Source organism: Bos javanicus, chromosome 12, assembly GCF_032452875.1.
Source record: "Bos javanicus breed banteng chromosome 12, ARS-OSU_banteng_1.0, whole genome shotgun sequence".
NCBI lineage: Eukaryota > Metazoa > Chordata > Mammalia > Artiodactyla > Bovidae > Bos > Bos javanicus.
The window spans coordinates 5,816,641-5,839,331 of NC_083879.1; positions in this window are offsets into that span (position 1 = coordinate 5,816,641).

A 22,691-nucleotide genomic window follows, 5' to 3' on the forward strand; every position below is an offset into this window, starting at 1 on the left:
CCCTTGACATCTTTTACTAGTTTCATCTCTGACAGCTCTAGAATAAATTCAGAAAATATTATCATTTGTACCTACTGAATCAGATACTACCCTCCTTATGAGCAAAGTCTCCAAATGATATTGGGAAAATTCAAAACCAACCTCTCATTAAGAATCCAATAGAATCCTCAAAATTTTTCACAGAGGTAATTGATATTCTATAGGTAAAGTAGCCTTTAAAAATATAAAGCACATAGTAGATTACCAGACTCAAAATATCTATTATACTAGGCCCTTCAATACTCCTATTTTACTAGTGAGAAAACCTAAGGACTGATCATGGAAATTTATCCAGGAACTCAGAACAATTTTATATATATATATATATATATTTTTTTGACACTCCACTGTAACTAGCATTAATGGATTTCTAATATCCACTCCCCTGAAAGCAAATTCTTTACTGTAATTTATTCAGTGCATTCTTTCATATTCCAGTTGATGAAGCTAGCCAAAACACGTTTGCCTTCACTTGGGAAGAAAACCAATTCACCTGGACATTAATACCTTAGGGTTTTATTCAGAGACCTTATTTCTCACAAATTTGAAGGTTAGAGGTTCAACTTTACTGTACTGTATGAAGGATTTGCTTCTTTGCTCTCTTTTTCAATCCTCTTCAGAGTAACATAGCATCCAGGGGCTATAGTTTTTAGTCTTAAAGCAACATAAGATCACCAAAAAAATTGCATTTTTCCTTAACCATGTTTGATATTTAGGGCATGTCTGGGGAGGCCTTACAAATAGCTGTGGAAAGAAGAGAAGGGAAAAGCAAAGGAGAAAAGGAAAGATATAAGCATCTGAATGCAGAGTTCCAAAGAATAGCAAGAAGAGATAAGAAAGCCTTCCTCAGCGATCAACGCAAAGAAATAGAGGAAAACAACAGAATGGAAAGACTAGGGATCTCTTCAAGAAAATTAGAGATACCAAGGGAACATTTCATGCAAAGTTGGGCTCGATAAAGGACAGAAATAGTATGGACCTAAGAAAATTAGAGATACCAAGGGAATATTTCATGCAAAGATGGGCTCGATAAAGGACAGAAATGGTATGGACCTAACAGAAGCAGAAGATATTAAGAAGAGGTGGCAAGAACATACAGAAGAACCGTAAAAAAAAAAGGTGTTCATGACCCAGATAATCATGATGGTGTGATCACTCATCTAGAGCCCAACATCCTGGAATGTGAAGTCAAGTGGGCCTTAGAAAGCATCAGTACAAACAAAGCTAATGGAGGTGATGGAAATCCAGTTGAGCTATTTCAAATCCTAAAAGATGATGCTGTGAAAGTGCCGCATTCAATATGCCAGGAAATTTGGAAAACTCAGCAGTGCCCACAGGACTGGAAAATGTCAGTTTTCATTCCAATCCCAAAGAAAGGCAATGCCAAAGAATGCTCAAACTACTGCACAATTGCACTCATCTCACATGCTAGTAAAGTAATGCTCAAAATTCTGCAAGCCAGGCTTTAGCAGTACATGAACCGTGAACTTCCTTATTTTCAAGCTGGTTTTAGAAAAGGCAGAGGAACCAGAGATCGAATGGCCAACATATGCTGGATCATGGAAAAAGCAAGAGAGTTCCAGAAAAACATCTATTTCTGCTTTATTGACTATGCCAAAGCCTTTGACTGTGTGGATCACAAAAAACTGTGGAAAATTCTGAAAGAAATGAGAATACCAGACCACCTGACCTGCCTCTTGAGAAATCTGTATGCAGGTCAGGAAGCAACAGTTAGAACTGGACATGGAACAACAGACTGGTTCCAAATAGGAAAAGGAGTACGTCAAGGCTGCATATTATCACTCTGCTTATTTAACTTATATGCAGAGTACATCATGAGAAACGCTGGACTGGAAAAAAACACAAGCTGGAATCAAGATTGCTGGGAGAAATATCAATAACCTCAGATATGCAGATGACACCACCCTTATCGCAGAAAGTGAAGAGGAGCTAAGAAGCCTCTTGATGAAAGTGAAAGTGGAGAGTGAAAAAGTTGGCTTAAAGCTCAACATTTAGAAAACGAAGATCATGGTATCCATTCCCATCATTTCATGGGAAATAGATGGAGAAACAGTGGAAACAGTGTCAGACTTTATTTTTGGGGGCTCCAAAATCACTGTAGATGGTGAATGCAGCCATTAAATTAAAAGACACTTACTCCTTGGAAGGAGAGTTCTGACCAACCTAGATAGCATATTCAAAAGCAGAGACATTACTTTGCCAACAAAGGTTCGTCTAGTCAAGGCTATGGTTTTTCCTGTGGTCATGTATGAATGTGAGAGTTGGACTGTGAAGAAGGCTGAGCACCGAAGAATTGATGCTTTTGAACTGTGGTGTTGGAGAAGACTCTTGGGTCCCTTGGACTGCAAGGAGATCCAACCAGTCCATTCTGAAGATCAGCCCTGGGATTTCTTTGGAGGGAATGATGCTGAAGCTGTAACTCCAGTACTTTGGCCATCTCATGCGAAGATTTGACTCATTGGAAAAGACTCTAATGCTGGGAGGGGTTGGGGGCAAGAGGAGAAGGGGACGACAGAGGATAAGATGGCTGGATGGCATCACTGACTCGATGGACCTGAGTCTGAGTGAACTCCGGGAGTTTGTGAGGGACAGGGAGGCCTGGCGTGCTGCGATTCGTGGGGTCGCGAAGAGTCGGACAGGACTGAGGACTGAACTGAACTGAAATGATATCAGTAAAAGGGCTGTTGTTAGATCCAGATAAACTTTATAGTGAACCGCATTTTCCCAAATTCAAAGTCAAATATCAACAGCGGTGTTTTCTTGGCTAGTAGGTTATTGCTGAAATTTGATTTCAAATTTCTCTCTAATGTCCAAGCTTCTGCATGTTTTTCTAAAAAATAATAACCTCAACTCAGCCTTTAAGATCTTATAAGAGAGTTTAATGACCCTACGAGCCCATGGCATCCCAATTAGCAGATTCCCTTTTTATTTTGTATATTTTTTATATATTAAAAGGAAAGGAATGTCCTTGGAATATTAACTCTAATACATGAAACCACCATCAGCCCACAGTGTATAATAGAATGCCTTGTGGCGTAGGGATGAACATCCTGTCTTGAGCTATTACTACCACTAAACTTTTGGTGACGCTAACTAAGAAAGTTATTGTGGGAAATGCTTTATCCATTTTTGTACGTAATTCAGTCGAAGTCCTCCTGAATTTTCATCACATGTGACATTTCTGAGTGAATTGCCTACCTGCTATGAAATATTTCTGTTACTTGTTCCTACGTAACTCTTTTACAAAAGTCTTGATCTGCTTACTTTTCTCCCTTCCATCACTGAAGAAGTCCTTCTTAATTGCTTAACTCTGACAAACCATCTCCTGACTCGTTGTGATGATCTGCAGGAAATTCCTTTGGGTAATGCTGGCTTCCCATAGTTCTCAGATGATTCTTATTTAAAAGATGGCAATGGCAAATATTGTGCTGTGTGTGCTATTGAAATTCCTTTCACTGTCATTGAAAGAGCATATTTGCCTACAGTTATATCAGCCCAACAGGCCAAATTATATACTCTTACTTGTGCTCATACTGTAGCCAAGGGCAAAACTGCCAATATTTATACTGACTGTAGAAATGGTTTCAGAGTAACTAAAGATTTTGGAATGTTGTGGAAACAATATGGTTTCCTGATTTTCAGCAGGAAATAATATATACCTATACATATATATGGGTGTGTGTATGTATAAAATCTCTGTTCTTTGAACTTGGAATGTGTTTATTTTGTTTTTCTTCTAAGCACTTCCACACATTGTTGAAGACACCAGCACCCCATCTTCACTCCTATAGTGTCTATTCCTCTAGTATTTTAAATTCCCACAAGTATTACTAAGTGTTAAGATGGCTAGTCATTTGCATTTCTTTTGTAGCCTCAAGTGTATGCAAGTCTATTTTTAGCTCTCACACACTCGGTGGTCCCTTTAGATGTAGAGAATTTGTGCACCCTATGTCCACTCTGTGCACCAGTAACCCTCAAACTAGAGTCAATCTTGTTCTTTAGATTTCTTGGATATTTACTTAGACACTTTTTTCTCTGTCTTTTCATACATTGTTTAGCATGAAAACTCCTACTAAATTCTCACAGTATGAATTTCAAAATTATCTTCCTTGTTTTAAGGTAAGAGAGGAAGCACTTCCTTCGTACCTCTACTGGGTTTTCAGACTCACAGCTGACTGCTAATGTGTGCTAAGTCACTTCAGTCGTATACCCACTCTGCACAATGCTATGGACTGTAGCCTGCTAGGCTCCTCTATCCATGGGATTCATCAGGCAAGAATACTACCGTGGGTTGTCATGCCCTCCTCCAGGGAAGCTTCCTGACACAGAGGTTGAACACATGTCTCTTAGGTCACCTGCATTGGCAGGTGGGTTCTTACCACTAATGCTGCCTGGGAAGCCCAGGTGACTGCTAATAGCTCTCTCCAAAGAAATTCTGCTCAAGAATGGTCTTCAACTGTAGTCTAACTCCCATACTTTTATGTTTTTGTTATGAAAGGGTGATTTAATAAGCTTTTTACTCATTTGTTTTTGTCTACTTTTAACTTTCGGCAAGTTGGCCTCACTTTGTCAAAATCAGGAAAGAAAGGACCCAGTTTAAAACTTTAGTTCAGCTAACAAGACATCATTGTTGTAGATAGATTGATTCTGATATTCAATAATAATTACCCCTTTTCAGGATTTAGTCATCTTGTAATTCAATTGCATTTTTACTCACTTCCAGTTTTCCTTCATCTCTTAATTTCTCTTTCCTCTATTTTTCTCCCATAGTTTTTGCTTCTATTGCATGGAAAACGTAAATAGTGGTGGAGAGGTTCCTATTAATTGGTCATTTATTCATTGAATCTATATTTTGGCTAAATATTTTTCACAAAATATTGTGCTCATTGATAAAGATGATACAATAATTATTCACCATGCCCTCAAGGGAAATATCAGTTTCATATGGGCATATGAAATATGTTAACTAATATAAATTAGTTAATTATGAAATTAATAATTTCATAATTAACTAATTTATCCCCAGTGTAAGAAAGCTAACTAAATATCTTTAATATGGTCCCATTTCATAGTATAATTTCAATAATGCCTATTTTCATCAACCAAATTTTTTTTTTAATTTATTGCTTTCTCTTATATGATGGCTACTCTCTCAGCTCTGTCCTTTCTAAAACCAATAAATCTGGCCATTGTAATGGGAAAAATAAATAGCCTCATGCCAAAACTCATGGATATTGCTGTTGATTCTTGCTCCTTTGTGTATGGGTCTTCAGTTTTATTCCCCATTACATGGTAAATGAGAACCAGTTTAGAACCTTATCTTTTTCCTGCTCTTTAGTAATTGAATTTGTTTTTATACTTCTAAGTCTCATTTGCTTCCTGTTACTTTAGTTCACTATCTGACTAATTTAAGTTGTATTCCCATTTTTGCTGCTGCTAAGTCACTTCAGTCATATTCAACTCTGTGTGACCCCATAGACAGGAGCCCACCAGGCTCTGCCATCCCAGGGATTCTCCAGGCAAGAACATTGAAGTGGGTTGCCATTTCCTTCTCCAATGCATGAAAGTGAGGAGTGAAAATGAAGTCGCTCAGTCATGCCCGACCCAGAACGACCCCATGGACTGCAGCCTTCCAGGCTCCTCCATCCATGGGATTTTCCAGGCAAGAGTACTGGAGTGGGGTGCCATTGCCTTCTCCAATTCCCATTTTTAGAGGCAGCTTAACTAGATATACCTTATAGCTGAATTTTTTGTCTTCTGGGTCTCAGTTTTCTCATTCAGTTCAGTTCAGTTCATTCGCTCAGTCGTGTCCGACTCTTCGCAACTCCATGAATCGCAGCACGCCAGGCCTCCCTGTCCATCACCAACTCCCGGAGTTCACTCAGACTCAGGTCCATCAATTCAGTGATGCCATCCAGCCACCTCATCCTCTGTCGTCCCCTTCTCCTCCTGCCCCCAATCCCTCCCAGCATCAGGGTCTTTTCCAATGAGTCAACTCTTCGCATGAGGTGGCCAAAGTACTGGAGCTTCAGCTTTAGCATCATTCCTTCCAAAGAAATCCCAGGGCTGATCTCCTTCAGAATGGACTGGTTGGATCTCCTTGCAGTCCAAGGGACTCTCAGAGTCTTCTCCGACACCACAGTTCAGAAACATCAATTCCTCAGTGCTCAGCTTTCTTCACAGTCCAACTCTCACATCCATACATGACTACTGGAAAAACCATAGCCTTGACTAGATGGACCTTTGTTGTCAAAGTAACATCTCTACTTTTGAATATGCTATCTAGGTTGGTCATAACTTTCCTTCCAAGCAGTTAAGTTTCTTTTAATTTTGTGGCTGCAATCACCATCTGCAGTGATTTTGGAGCGCAGAAAAATAAAGTCTAACATTGTTTCCACTGTTTCCCCATCTATTTCCCATGAAGTGATGGGACCAGATGCCATGATTGTAGTTTTCTGAATGTTGAGCTTTAAGCCAACTTTTTCACTCTCCTCTTTCACTTTCATCAAGAGGCTTTTTAGTTCCTCTTCACTATCTGCCATAAGAGTGATGTCAACTGCATATCTGAGGTTATTGATATCTCTCCTGGCAATCTTGATTCCAGTTTGTGCTTCTTCCAGCCCAGCATTTCTCATGATGTACTCTGCATAGAAGTTAAATAAGCAGGGTGACAATATACAGCCTTGACATACTCCTTTTCCTATTGGGAACCAGTCTGTTGTTCCATGTCCAGTTCTAACTGTTGCTTCCTGACCTGCATATAGGTTTCTCAAGAGGCAGGTCAGGTGCTCTGGTATTCCCATTTCTTTCAGAATTTTCCACAGTTTATTGTGATCCACACAGTCAAAGGCTTTGGCATAGTCAATAAAGCAGAAATAGATGTTTTTCTGGAACTCTCTTCCTTTTTCCATGATCCAGTGAATGTTGGCAATTTGATCTCTGGTTCCTCTGCCTTTTCTAAAACCAAACTGAACATCAGTAAGTTCATGGTTCACGTATTGCTGAAGCCTGGCTTGGAGAATTTTGAGCATTACTTTTCCAGCATGTGAGATGAGTGCAATTGTGCAGTAGTTTTAGCATTCTTTGGCATTGCCTTTCTTGGGATTGGAATGAAAACTGACCTTTTCCAATCCTGTGTCCACTGCTCAGTTTTCCAAATTTGCTGGCATATTGAATGCAGCACTTTCACAACATCATCTTTCAGGGTTTGAAATAGTTCAATGGGAATTCCATCACCTCTGCTAGCTTTGTTCGTAGTGATGCTTTCTAAGGCCCACTTGACTTCACATTCCAGGATGTCGGGCTCTAGGTGAGTGATCACACCATAGTGATCATCTTGGTAGTGAAGATCTTTTTTGTACAGTTTTTCTGTGTATTCCTGCCACCTCTTCTTAATATCTTCTTCTTTTAGGTGCATACCCTTCTGTCCTTTATCGAGTCCATCTTTGCATTAAATGTTCCCTTGGTGTCTCTAATTTTCTTGAAGAGATCTCTAGTCTTTCCCATTCTGTTGTTTTCCTCTATTTCTTTGCATTGATCACTGAGGAAGGCTTTCTTATCCCTCCTTGCTATTGTTTTGAAATCTGCATTCAGATGCTTATATCTTTCCTTTTCTCCTTTGCTTTTCCCTTCTCTTCTTTTCACAGCTATTTGTAAGGCCTCCCCAGACAGCCATTTTGCTCTTTTTCATATCTTTTCCATGGGGATGGTCTTGATCCCTGTCTCCTGTACAATATCATGAACCTCAGTCCATAGTTCATCAGACACTCCATCTATCAGATCTAGTCCCTTAAATCTATTTCTGACTTCTAGTGTATAATCATAAAGGATTTGATTCAGGTCATACCTGAATGGTCTAGTGGTTTTCCCTACTTTCTTCAATTTAAGTCTGAATTTGGCAATAAGGAGTTCATGATCTGAGCCACAGTCAGCTCCCAGTCTTGTTTTCGTTGACTGTATAGAGCTTCTCCATCTTTGGTTGCAAAGAATATAATCAATCTGATTTTGGTGTTGACCATCTGGTGATATTCATGTATAGAGTCTTCTCTTGTGTTGTTGGAAAAGCGTGTTTGGTATGACCAGTGCATTTTCTCGGCAAAACTCTATTAGTCTTTGCCCTGCTTCATTTCGTATTCCAAGGCCAAATTTTTCTGTTACTCCAGGTGTTTCTTGACTTCCTACTTCTGCATTCCAGTCCCCTATAATGAAAAGGACATCTTTTTGGGTATTAGTTCTAAAAGTTCTTGTAGGTCTTCATAGAACCATTCAACTTCAGCTTCTTCAGCATTACTGGTTGGGGCATGGACTTGGATTACTGTGATATTGAATGGTTTGCCTTGGAAACGAAGAGATCATTTTGTGGTTTTTGAGATTGCATCCAAGTACTGCAGTTCAGATTCTTTTGCTTACCATGATGGCTACTCCATTTCCTCTAAGGGATTCCTGCCCACAGTAGTAGATATAATGGTCATCTCAGTTAAATTCACCCATTCCAGTCCATTTTAGTTTTCTTATTCCTAGAATGTCAACATTTTCTCTTGCCATCTCCTGTTTGACCGCTTCCAATTTGCCTTGATTCATGGACCTTACATTCCAGGTTCCTACGCAATATTGTTCTTACAGCACTGGACACTGCTTCCATCACCAGTCACATCCACAACTGGGTATTGTTTTGCTTTGGCTCCATCCGTTCATTCTTTCTGGAGTTACTTCTCCACTGATCTCCAGTAGCATATTGGGCACCTACTGACCTGGGGAGTTCTTTTTTCTGTATCCTATCATTTTGCCTTTTCATACTGTTCATTGGGTTCTCAAGGCAAGAATACTGAAGTGGTTTGCCATTCCCTTCTCCAGTGGACCACATTCTGTCAGCCCTCTTCACCATGACCCGCCCGTCTTAGGTGGCCCCACAGGCATGGCTTAGTTTCGTTGAGTTAGACAAGGCTGTTGTCTAATGATTAGATTGGCTAGTTTTCTGTGATTACGGTTTCAGTGTGTCTGCCCTCTGATGCCCTCTCGCAACACCTACCATCTTACTTGGGTTTCTCTTACCTTGGACTTGGGGTATCTCTTCACAGCTGCTACAGCAAAGCTCAGCTGCTGCTTCTTACCTTGGGCAAGGGGTATCTCCTCACGGCGGCCCCTCCTGACCTTGAACGTGGAATAGCTCCTCTAGGCCCTCCTGCACCCACGCAGCCACTGCTCCTTGGACGTGGGGTTGCCTCTCCTGGCCACCGCCCCTGGCCTCTGGCATGGGGTAGCTCCTCCCCGCTGTGGTCCCTGACCTCGGATGTGGGGTAACTCCTCTCAGCGTCTCCTGCACTGTCAGAGCCTGGCACTCTCGGCCGCTGCCCCTGACCTTGGATGCGGGGTAGCTCCTCTCGGCTGCCGCCCCTGACCTCGAATGTGGAGTAGCTCCTCTCGGCCATTCCTGCACTGTCGCAGCCTGGCACTCTCGGCTGCAGCGCCTGACCTCGGACCTGGGGTAGCTCCTCTTGGCTGATGCCCCTTGGGCATGGGGTCATCCCGGCTTCTGCCCCGACCTCGGACGTGGGGTAGCTCCTCTCACCCACGCTATGTGTGCTGTCTCAGCTGCCCACTCTATGACAGTAATGAGATTTCTCATTACTGTTCCTTAATTCCCCCAGATATACTTTACTTGCTTCTTATATCAGTGTATTTTGAAGTTCTCTACCAATCATTGGCTGGAATGAACATTTATTTCAGCTCCTTTAGAAAATGAGCTATTGTTCCTTATGGAGTTGCCCACAAAGTGCACTTGGTAAAGGATCCACCTGCCAATGCAGGAGATGAAAGAGACATGGATTTGATTCTTGGGTTAGGAAGATCCCTGAGAGTAGGTAATGGTAACCCATTCCAGTATTCTTGCCTGGAAAATTCTGTGTAACAGAGGAGCCTTGTAGTCACAAAGAGGTGGACACGGCTGAGCACATATGCTTACTAATGTTCCTTATATCCTATGTTTCCCTCCCCCCCATGGTGATTGCCCTGAATTGAAGGTCCGCTTTGAGAATTTCTCTGCGATTTCTCCTAAGATAGAAATCTGCTACTTATTTCCATGCAGCTTTACCTGATCCTGCAAGTTTTCCAAAAATTCTTGTACTAGTTTCTCTATACATTTCACTGTCTCTAAACACAAACATTAGCTTAATCAGATATGTAAAAAAATAAAATATGAAAAAAAAAGAAAATATGGGGAATAGAGAAAAATTACTGGCAGAAGGTACTGGGATGAAAACCACAGGTAGGAATGGATGATAGGAAAAAAGATAATTTTAAAGAATTATGATCATAAAATAACATAAGTGTTACTAAAGACTTGCTATCTTTTCCAAACAGCATATGAAATATTACCTTTTTAAGTGCCTTTCTCTTTAGGTCTTGAAAGGGGTTGAATGGTAATTCCCCAATAAGATGTATTCACATTCTCCTTCCCAGAACCTGTGAATGTTACCTTATTTGGAGAAAGAGTCTTTGTATATGTAATTCAGTCAAGGAAATTGAGATAAAGAGATTACTTGGATTGTTTAATTATCCTGGATTGTTTGGGTGTTCTAAATTCAATGAAGAGTGTTCTTCTAAGTCTGAGACAAAGGAATATTTGATATCCATAAGATGAGGCAACATTGTGACCACTGAGTCAGAGAATGGAGTGAGACACCTACAAGGCAAGGAATGATAACAATCAACAAAAGTTAGCAGCGGTAAACAGCGTTTTCTCCCTGGAAACCCCAGAGAAAGTATGGCTATGCTGACATCTTGATTTTAGACTTCTAGCATCAAGAACCGTGATAGAATAAATTGTAGTTCTTTTAAGTCACACTGTTTATAGTAGTATATTACAGCAGACATAAGAAACTAAACAGTCATTCAACTGCCAATATCCAAATAAGACACAAAATCCAAATAAAACCTCAATTTGGATTTTTATATAATGGACAATTTAACCTCTGTTAAGATAGAACTCCTCCCTTCCACCCCAGTTTTAATGAGGCAGGAGACGCAAGAAATTCAGGCTTGATCTCTGGATCAGGACGATTCCCTGGAGGAAGAAATGGCAACATATTCTAGCATTTTTGCTTGGAAAATTTCGTGGACAGAGGAGCCTGATCGGCTAAGGTCCATGGGGTCACAAAGAATCCACCACGACTGACCTACAGAGCACAGATGTAATTGACAGAGTTGCACATATTTAATGCATATATCTGGATGAATTTGTACCTGTGCATATACTTGTGATAATTTTTTAAATTCCAAACAAACAGACAAAAAGGGAATATACTATGTTAATGAAGAAATAAAGATAACACTTTTTTATCTCCTATTATTTTGACTATCTTTTTAAACTTCAGATTACTAAAATTCCTCTTCCTAATGAATTTTGCCTTCTATTTCTCTGCGTTGTCACATACTCTATCTAAAATTGTCATTCTTTAATAGTTCTCATTTCAACTTAGATATGCAAAAGTAAGACAAATGAATGCTTTCAACATTTTCCAACAAGTTCTGAGTATTGGAAAAGTATTCAAGACCCATATTTTTGTATCACTAAAATTACTTTGCTTATTTTAAATGTTATGAGGAAAAAAAAAAAAAACTGAAGGTAATTGTTTCCATATATGCATAGAACATGCATATTTTTAGCACTGGGAAAAATGGAAGAATTTTAATTAAAATTGAATTAATTATAGCACTTTATAATATGTTACACATTTAATTTTTGTACTACCAATATTTTCTTTGGAGAAATATGTTTTAGATGATACCCTTACTTGTAGCCAATCTTACAAAACATTATATAGAAGGCTGTACTAAAAATGTCTTCTAAGTCACAAAAAAAATCCCTGTACCAAGCACATATGACAAAAATGGCTTATTAGTGCCACTTAAAATGACAAATAATTTAAATAAATAATCTTAAGATCATTTTAAGCACATATAGAAGAGAAGTTGATTCCTAGAAAGGAAAAAAGTATGATAACCACAAGTCTTGATGCTGTAGAAGTAAGACAGCAAGATCATTTTCTGAGAACTGTCAACCCTAGAGTGTTACCTTATGCCACCAAAAGAAGCATTTAGATCTGTTGGTAAATAACCCTGGAGGGACAATGTTGTTAGGAGTCATAAGTAGCAATAACAACTGTTGGAATCAAGACTGTGAATGCAAATTAATGCAGAAAGGCTATGAATAAGATTTAAATACATATCCTAGGTCAGGAAAGGAGTCAATTCAAAACTATAAGCCTCAAATCTCCTCCAAGATATTCCTGACATATTTGAATCTACAAACTTAGCTCTAAGAACTCTTTTTTTTCCCCCAAGGCAAATCTCATCAAACCACAAATTTCCAAATATATTTCTAAAAAATAGCATGTACTCAAATATTTTATGGATGTTCAGAAAATATAAACAAAAAATTGAAACAAAAATCAAGTTTGTCACACATGCATTACCTATTACAGATGCATGCTACATCTTCTAGGAGAAATCATCTTGACAAGGGAATGAAAGTCTTTTATACTCATAGAAGTAAAATATTCAAAAATAAAAAGTACTACTTTCTAAAATTTTGCCTTTTTTTCCCCACATAGTTTCTGGTTCCCTTCTCTGAATTCCACACTGACTAGTGAAGATGGCACATATTGATATTTTTCTCTCTCTCATATGAAGGCACATATCTGTGTGAACATACATGCACACACACACTATGAAATATATGCATGGATTATAGAAATGGTTGTATCTGACTGGTATGTGTATGTTTTGTGTGTATCCAGAGAGAGCTGTGAGCCAAAATTAAGCACAGACTGGGGGAATGTGTTAATAAGATGTAGAATAACTGTTTTACGAGTGAAAACAGATGACAGTGCTTCAGAAAACAGTCATTACTTACAGGCATTGCTTCACTTAAAATTGAAGATATATATTTATACAAAATATAGTAGTCTTCAATGAGTAGCATATGAAAGGTAAAACCCTTTTACATAGCTAATTTTATAAACAGACACAGAAGGTCATTATATTTGACAAATGCAAGTTTAAATACGAGATAAGTCTGTATATCCATCAGATAATGAATATTTAAAAAAAGTAAAATAATTTCAACTGCTAAAGTGAGGATAAAGAGTTGTTGGACAGCCCTTTGAAATTGCTTATGAAAATGAAGTTTTGTATATCTTGTATAGTAGGAACAGGATATCAAAGTGTTTAGACTAGTAAACCTCAACAACTAGTAAACCTTCTGAGGATGTGTCCTCAGGAGCCACATTTAAATATTATGTTGATAAAGAATCAGGTAAAGATATTAGTTCATTCATTATAGAGGGATGTAAATATAAATTATGTAATCAAAAATTTATGTGGCAGCCAGAAGTAATAAATAGCATGCACATATATGGAGAAATACTGTAACATATTACTATATTAAAAAGTTAAAAAAAGAATGATACAAATCTTATATTATTAACATAAATTTTAACAAATGTACTTTGAAACCAAAATCATATTTTTAAGGAATAGATGGAAAATCCATTCATGGAAGGTAGTTTGAAAGAGCACTTTTTATATCTATGCAAATTTTTAGTATATAAATCAATTGTGGAAAGTATATTAGGAAGATATATTAAATCCAGCATTGTAGACACAGTGATGAATGTGGAAAATGGACAAGGATAGTCATGGAAGCAAAACAGAACAAAAGAAAATGACAGATCACAAGATAGATCTTGATTGGATTAAGTTGATAAATTTTATTTGAAGGCATTAGAAAGCACATATTATATGATGTGATTTTCAGAGTGTATTTAGGTTAGAACTCCAGAAATTCTGAAATTAGTAGTCTGGTGGTGCTTCCTATGTTGGCATCCATATACTTTCCAAATTCAGCAAATTCAAATGATTCATGCCTCTTACCCTATAACTTCCATTCCTTCCATCTCCACAATAGGAAATAGATTGCTGCTGCTAAGTCGCTTCAGTCATGTCCGACTCTGTGCGACCCCATAGAGGGCAGCCCACCAGACTCCCCCATCCCTGGGATTCTCCAGGCAAGAACACTGGAGTGGGTTGCCATTTCCTTCTCCAATGCATGAAAGTGAAAAGTGAAAGTGAAGTCTCTCAGTCGTGTCCGACTCCTAGCGACCCCATGGACTGCAGCCCACCAGGCCCCTCCATCCATGAGTACTGGAGTGGGGTGCCCTTGCCTTCTCCGAGGAAATAGATTAGATACTTCCTATTTTGGTAATGCCACCAGTTGTCCAAGATTATAAATTGTTCTAATCTAAGTTCTGGATCTCACATTCAACTTTTCTCATTTGGATTATTATAGTCATCCAATTATTCTCCAAGATCTTCCTTTAATCATTCTTTTGTCCCACCCAGATTGTTGAGTTTATTTATTTTTTTTAATTTTATTTTATTTTTAAACTTTACATAATTGTATTAGTTTTGCCAAATATCAAAATGAATCCACCACAGGTATACATGTGTTCCCCATCCTGAACCCTCCTCCCTCCTCCCTCCCCATACCATCCCTCTGGGTCGTCCCAGTGCACTAGCCCCAAGCATCCAGTATCGTGTATCGAACCTGGACTGGCAACTCGTTTCTTACATGATATTTTACATGTTTCAATGTCATTCTCCCAAATCTTCCCACCCTCTCCCTCTCCCACAGAGTCCATAAGATTGTTGACTTTAAAACAACAGTATGAGTATACTCATACTGATGTGAGAAGTTAAAAAAAAACCCACAGAATTTTGCCCCAGATAGCGGAGGTGCATATGAAAGGAATGAATTCAGTGAGCCCAGAGACTTGTATTTTCCCATTCATAGGGGAGCACTAAATTCCTTGATATCTGGGTTTCATTCCTTAACAATAATCTTTGATGTTTAGACTGCCTGCTCCCTTTGTTTAAAAAAATGTATAAAACCTGACTCCCTCTCTTGCCTCCTTGGAGCAGTTTTCTCAGAGCTACTGAGACACTGTCTCCGGGTTCTAAATATTCCCATCAAATCAAATAACTCTATTTACAGGTTGGAACTAATATTTTCAGTTAACACTCTTAAAGGAGATTAAGTTCTATGAAGCAACATGCTTGATCTGTTTTGCTCATCACTGTATCCCCAGCAGCTAAAACAGTGCCCAGGGCAACATAGACACTAAATTTGTATTTATTGGATGCATAGTTTGCTGACTAGCTTCTAAAATGCTCTATCTCACCCCATAATCCCAATTTCTGTTATTCTTAACCTTGTAAAATCACATCCCTTCGAGTAACTTGCTTCTTAGAATTCCTCAACTTCGAGTAGATGTGTCAACTGAAAAAAGATACAGTGTGAGTATAGCGAGTTAAGTTTTATTTGGGCCAAAATGAGAACTGCAGCCTGGGAGACAGCACCTCAAATAGTTCTGAAAGACTGCTCCAAAGATGGAGTGGGAGAAGGTCAACAAATAAGATTTTGGTGAATGTGGAGGTAAATATAATCCAGCACTCATTTTCCCTCAACCTTGGCTCAAACGGTAAAGAATCTGCTTTCAATGCAGGAGACCTAGGTTTGATCCTGGGTTGGAAAGATCCCTTGGAGATGGGAATGGCTACCCACTCCAGTACTCTTGCTTCGATAAACCCATGGACAGAGGAGCTGAGCAGGCTACAGTCCATGTGTTTGCAGATCTGGACATGACTTAGCAACTAACACACTTCAACATACACACTTCAAAACACTCACCTTACGAAAGGCTTTCTTTTAGTCATGCAGAGCTATTGTCACCATGAAAGATAGTGAATGGTGCTTTTCTAGGTATGAGGAGATGTAAGGATTGGGATCACAAAATCAGTTCCTAATAAATTCTAACTATCTAAGACTTGTCCCGTGAATTTCCCTGGAGCACAGCGTGGCTCCCTCTTCACCATGAACTCCCTTCAGGACATGTCAAACGCACCAGCTTCAGCAGCACACTATTCAGTCACCATAGAGGCAAAGGGCAAATGTACTTGGCAAGCACCAGTTTGTAGCTGACAGATTCTTTTCTATAAATTATAAAAATACTGACTTCCATCTTGCTATTAGTCTCTCCCTTTCCGACTTTAATGAAATGAGTTACCATCTTGAAGAGAAAAGCATTCTGGTTACCGATTCTAACATGTCAGTGAGTAGGGTTTTGGGGATTTACATGCCAAGGAACTCTGGTATACCAGCTTGGTGTCCTACAATTAAACTCAATTCTCACACTGTCTACCAGGAGATCAGTTCAGTTCAGTTCAGTTCAGTCGCTCAGTCTTGTCCAACTCTGCGACCCCGTGGACTGCAGCATGCCAGGATTCCCTGTCCATCACCAACTCCCAGAGCTTACTCAAACTCATGTCCATTGAGTAATGTCATCCAACCATCTCTTTCTCTGTCTTCCCCTTCTCCTCCCACCTTGAATCTTTCCAGCATCAGTTTCTTTTCCAGTGAGTCAGCTCTATGCATCAGGTGGCCAAAGTATTGGAGTTTCAGCTTCAGTATCAGTCCTTCAAATGAACACTCAGGACTGATCTCCTTTAGGATAGACTAGTTGGATCTCCTTGGAGGCCAAGGGATTCTCAAGAGTCTTCTCCAATATCAGAGTTCAAAAGCATCAGTCTCTAGGGGCTCAGCTTTCTTTACAGTCCAACTCTCACATCCATACATGACTAGTGGAAAAACCATAGCCTTGACTAGATGGACCTTTGTTGACAAAGTGATGTCTCTGCTTTTTAATATGGTGTCTAGTTTGGTCATAACTTTCCTTCCAAGGAGTAAACATCTTTTAATTTCATGGCTGCTGTCACCATCTGAAATGAACGTGAAGACCCCAAAATAAAGTCTGCCACTGTTTCCACTGTTTCCCCATCTATTTCCCATGAAGTGATGGGACCAGATGCCATGATCTTCATTTTCTGAATGTTGAGCTTTAAGCCAACTTTTTTACTCTCCTCTTTCACTTTCATCAAGAGGCTCTTTAGCTCTTCTTCACTTTCTTCCATAAAGGTGGTGTTATCTGCATATCTGAAGTTATTGATATTTCTCCTGGCAATCTTGATTCCAGCTTGTACTTCCTCTAGCCCAGCATTTCTCATGATGTACTTTGGATATAAGTTAAACAAACTGGGTGACAATATACAGCCTTGACTTACTCCTTTCCTGATTTGGAATCAGTCTGCTGTCCCATGTCCAGTTCTAACTGTTGCTTCCTGATCTGCATACAGATTTCTCAAGAGGCAGATCAGGTGGTCTGGTATTCTCATCTCTTTCAGAATTTTCCACAGTTTATTGTGATCCACGCAGTCAAAGTCTTTGGAATAGGCAATAAGGCAGAAATAGGTGTTTTTCTGAAATTCTCTTGCTTTTTTGATGATTCAACAGATGCTGGCAATTGAATCTCTGGTTCCTCTTCTTTTTTCTAAAACAAGCTTGAACATCTGGAAGTTCAGGGTTCACATATTGCTGAAGCCTGGCTTGGAGAATTTTGAGCATTACTTTACTAGCATGTGAAATGAGTGCAATTGTGCAGTAGTTTGAGCATTCTTTGGCATTCCCTTATTTAGGATTGGAATGAAAACTGACCTTTTCCAGTCCTGTGGCCACTAATGAGTTTTCCAGATTTGCTGGCATATTGAGCACAGCACTTTCACAGCATCATCTTTTAGGATTTGAAATAGCTCAACTGGAATTCCATCACCTCCACTAGCTTTGTTCATAGTGATGCTTCCTAAGTCCACTTGACTTCACATTCCAGGATGTCTGGCCCTAGGTCAGTGATCACACCATATAGATTATCGGGGTCCTGAAGTTCTTTTCTGTATAGTTTTTCTGTGTATTTTTGCCACCTCTTCTTAATATCTTCTGCTTCTGTTAGGTCTGTACAATTTCTGTCCTTTATTGAGCCCATCCTTGCGTGAAATGTTCCCTTGGTATCTTCAGTTTTCTTGAAGAGATCTCTAGTCTTTTCCATTCTATTGTTTTCCTCTATTTCTTTGCACTGATCACTGAAGAAGGCTTTTTTAAATCTCTCCTTGCTATTCTTTAGAACTCTGCATTCAAATGGATATATCTTTCCTTTTCTCCTTTGATTTTTGCTTCTATTCTTTTCACAGCTATTTGTAAGGCATCCTCAGACAGTCATTTTGGTTTTTTGGATTTCTTTTTCTTGGGGATGGTCTTGATTCCTGTCTCCTGTACAATGTCATGAACCTCTGTCCATAGGTTCATCAGGTACTCTGTCTATCAGATCTAGTCCCTTAAATCTGTTTCTCACTTCCACTGTATAATCATAAAGGATTTGATTTAGGTCATACCTGAATGGTCTAGTGGTTTTCCCTACTTTCTTCAATTTAAATCTAAATTTGGCAATAAGGGGTTCATGAACTGAGCCACAGTCAGCTCCCAGTCTTGTTTTTGCTGACTGTATAGAGCTTCTCCAACTTTGGTTGCAAAGAATATAATCAATCTGATTTCAGAGTTGACCATCTGGTGATGTCCATGTGTAGAGTCTTCTCTTGTGTTGTTGGAACAGGGTGTTTGCTATGACCAATGCATTCTCTTGGCAGAACTCTATTAGCCTTTGCCCTGCTTTGTTCTGTAGTCCAAAGCCAAATTTTTCTGTTACTCCAGGTGTTTCTTAACTTCTTACTTTTGTATTCCAGTTCCCTATAATGAAAAGGACATCTTTTTTGGGTGTTAATTCTAGAAGGTCTTGTAGGTCTTCATAGAAGCGTTCAATGTCAGCTTCTTCAGCATTACTGGTCGGAGCATAGACTTGGATTACTGTGATATTGAATGGCTTGCCTTGGAAACAAACAAAGATCATTCTGTTGTTTTTGAGACTGCATCCACATACTGCATTTCAGACTCTTGTTGGCTATGATGGCTACTCCTTTTCTTCACAGTAGTAGATATAATGGTCATCTGAGTTAAATTCACCCATTCCTATCCATTGTATTTCACTGATTCCTAAAATGGTGATTTTCACTCTTGTCATCTCTTGTTTGACCACTTCCAATTTGCCTTGATACATGGGCTAAACACTCCAGGTTCCTATGCAATATTGCTCTTCACAGCATCGGACCTTGCTTCAATCACCAGTCACATCCACAACTGGGTGTCGTTTTTTGTTTGGCTCCATCCCTTCATTCTTTCTGGAGTTATTCCTCCACTGATCTCCAGTAGCATATATTGGGCACCTACTGACCTGAGGAGTTCGTCTTTCAGTGTCCTATCTTTTTGCCTTTTCATAGTGTTCAGTGCTGTTTAGTTCCAGAAGATAGTACCACAGGTTAAACATTCCACTGGAGATAGATTCCACAATTAGCCTCAGTCCCATAAACTGCTCTCCCCTAATTCAGATGCCAATGGCAAGTCAAGGTTGTTAACTGTACTTTTGAATGACAGCTGTAAATCAGAGGTTCCTGTGAACCCCACCTTGAGTTTGATTAATTCAGTAGAGCAGCTCAGGGGAACCAGGAAATCAGTTTACTTAGTAAGTGATTAGTTTATTAAAAAGATGTCAAAGGGATATGAATCAACAACCCATTAGATACATAGTGTGAGGTTCTGAAGGAAGGAGTTCCTGTCCTTATGGATTTGGGGACCTGGTATTAAGGCATGTGGATGCATTCCGGTTGAGCAATCTGAAAGCTCTCTGAACCCCTTTCTTTGGATCTTTATAGGAACTTCCTTACATAGGTATTGCACCATTGATTAAATTATTGTCATTGGTTTTGATTCAAACTCTAGCCCTTTTATCCTCCCTGGAAACCAGGGAGTGGGACTGACTGTTTCAACCCTCTACTCAAGGTTGATTTTCCTGACAGCCAGATACCCTCCTCTTTCCCTTTTTGTTGTTGTTGTTCAGCTGCTCAGTTGTGTCCAACTTTTTGTGACTCCATGGAGTGCATCAAGTCAGGCTTCACTGTCCTTCACCTCAGGTGGAACTTTAGCATCCTCTTCTGCTTAAGTCACCTTATTAACATAAACTCAGTTAAGGTTGAAAGGGACATGTTATAAATAACGAGACACACATGTTACCTTTATCACTGTGAAGAACTAGGATAAGAGCAATGATACCTCCATTGCTCTTATTGTTTAGAAAATCCCAAGGGCTTATGGAGCCTGTCAACCAGGGATCGTGTATTAAAACCAAATGCATATGAAATATGCTTCCTTGGTGGCTCAGCTGTAAATAATCTGTCTGGAAATGCAAGAAATGCATCAAGAGATCTGTGTTTGATCCCTGGGTTGGGAAGATCCCCTGGAGTAGGGCATGGCAACCCACTCCATTATTCTTGCCTGGAAAATCTCCATGGGCAAAGAATCTTATGGACAGAGAATCCCATAGACAGAGGATCCTCTTCCATAGGATCACACAGAGATGGACACACTCAGCACACTCGTACTGCTGTATACATGGCAGACACAGATGCACCTCAATAACTCTTTAAATGATCAAACCTATTACTTTAAATACCACTGCCAGCTAAAGACAAAAAAAAAAAAAAAAAAAGATGATTCCATTCACTGAATTTTTCTTTCACTATGTTTATGGAGGATTTTCCTCAAAGATTACTTTCATGGTTGTTGCAGATACAACTCCTTCTTGGGGTTCTGACCTGAAGCTCCTGACCCCATACCTGTCTGTTGGTGGGGGAGAGTTGATTTATGGAAGGTTACCAGAAAATAACAGTAAACAATGTTATCCTTGTTCTTGAATGGGTATAAGTGGCTTCAGTTGTGTCCAACTTTGTGTGACTGTGGATTGTAGCCCACCAGGCTTGTCTGTCCACGGGATTCTCCAGGCAAGAATATTGGAGTGGGTTGCCATTTCCTCCTCCAGGGGATCTTCCCAACCCAGGGATGGGACCTGCCTCTCTTAAGCCTCTTGCATTGGCAGGAGGGTTGTTTACCACTAGCGCCACCTAGGAAGCCCCTCTTGTTATGCTTGTTATGCAGATTTAAATCTGTGCCTTCTCCATTGTTAAGAATTTCTAGAAATTTGATCATTCTATTCCTGGTACAGACAGGGAAACACCATCAGAAATGGAGATTTCCCTTATAAACATAAATGTCTCTTAGAAAAGAGTAACTTCCACTCATTTTTCAGAGTTTTTCATATATTTGCTGTTTCTTAGAATTTACCAGTTCAAAATAACTTTACATAACAAAGGCCTATTTGGGGGATGCTATTCTGATTTTCAAGTCCAATAGATCGAAAAACTGAGAGCATGCCCCAGATAACAGACAGCTATGGGGTCAGGGGCTTCAGGACAGAACCCCAAGAAGGAGTTGTATCTGCAACAACCATGAAAGTAATCCTGAGGAAAATCCTCCATAAACATAGTGAAAGAAAAATTCAGTGAATGAAATCATCTATTGTTTTCCCATAACTTTAAGGATTCCTTTTATTATATTTTCCGTGGATAATATACTGACAGAAGATGAATTCTGCCATATTGTAAAACAGAGCTGTTAGTTACTTGTTAGAATGTCTTCTGAAAAAACGTTCACTTTCTCTCTACTCCGTCTCTAATAAAATAGAAAAGAAAGCCACAAAGTTTTTCATATGACTTTACTGTGTAAAAAGGGATACATTTCACAAAAGTGGTGTATAAATTATCCTTTTAGCCTGTCCCAGATGTTGAAGTTAAAAAAACGCTTGCTCCTTAGAAGAAAAGTTATGACCAACCTAGACAGCATATTAAAAAACAGAGACATTACTTTGCCAACAAAGGTCTATCTAGTCAAAGCTATGGTTTTTCTAGTAGTCATGTATGGATGTGAGAGTTGGATGGTGAAGAAAGCTGAGCAATGAAGAATTGATACTTTTGAACTGTTGTGTTGGAAAAGACTCTTGAGAGTCCCTTGGCCTGCAAGGAGAGCCAACCAGTCCATTCTAAAGGAGATTAGTCCTGGGTGTTCATTGGAAGAACTGATGCTGAGGCTGAAACTCTAATACTTTGGCCACCTGATGCGAAGAACTAACTCATTAGAAAAGACCCTGATGCTGGGAAAGATTTAAGGCAGGAGGAGAAAGGGACCATAGAGGATGAGATGGTTGGATGGCATCACTGACTCAATGGACATGAGTTTGGGTAAACTCCTGGAGTTGGTGATGGACAGGGAGGCCTGGCGTGCTGCAGTCCATGGAGTCACAAAGAGTCAGACACTACTGAGTGACTGAACTGAACTGAACTGATGTTGAAGGTTTTTTGTATATGTGTATACCTGAGGAATAGTAATGTTTGATACATAAAATACTTCCCTGTTGTTATACAACATTTTTATGATAATATCGATTTTCTCTCCTCTCCAGGTTATAATAACCTAACATTAACAAGGATATAACTTTCAAATGTGTTTTAGTCATTATTATTGGATATTCTATTTTTAATTGTGTCTCGGATCAACTGATATTTTGTTTCACTGCTTGAATATCTCTATCTATCTTGAATAAATCTAGCTGATTTTATTTGCTAAGAAAATTTGGGGGATAAAATTATCAAAGTTTCCAACCATCTGCAAGTTGGAAAAGCATTTTCAGACATGAGGCAAATGAGAGGAAAATAACATTTATTAGAATGGGAGACACTGTTAG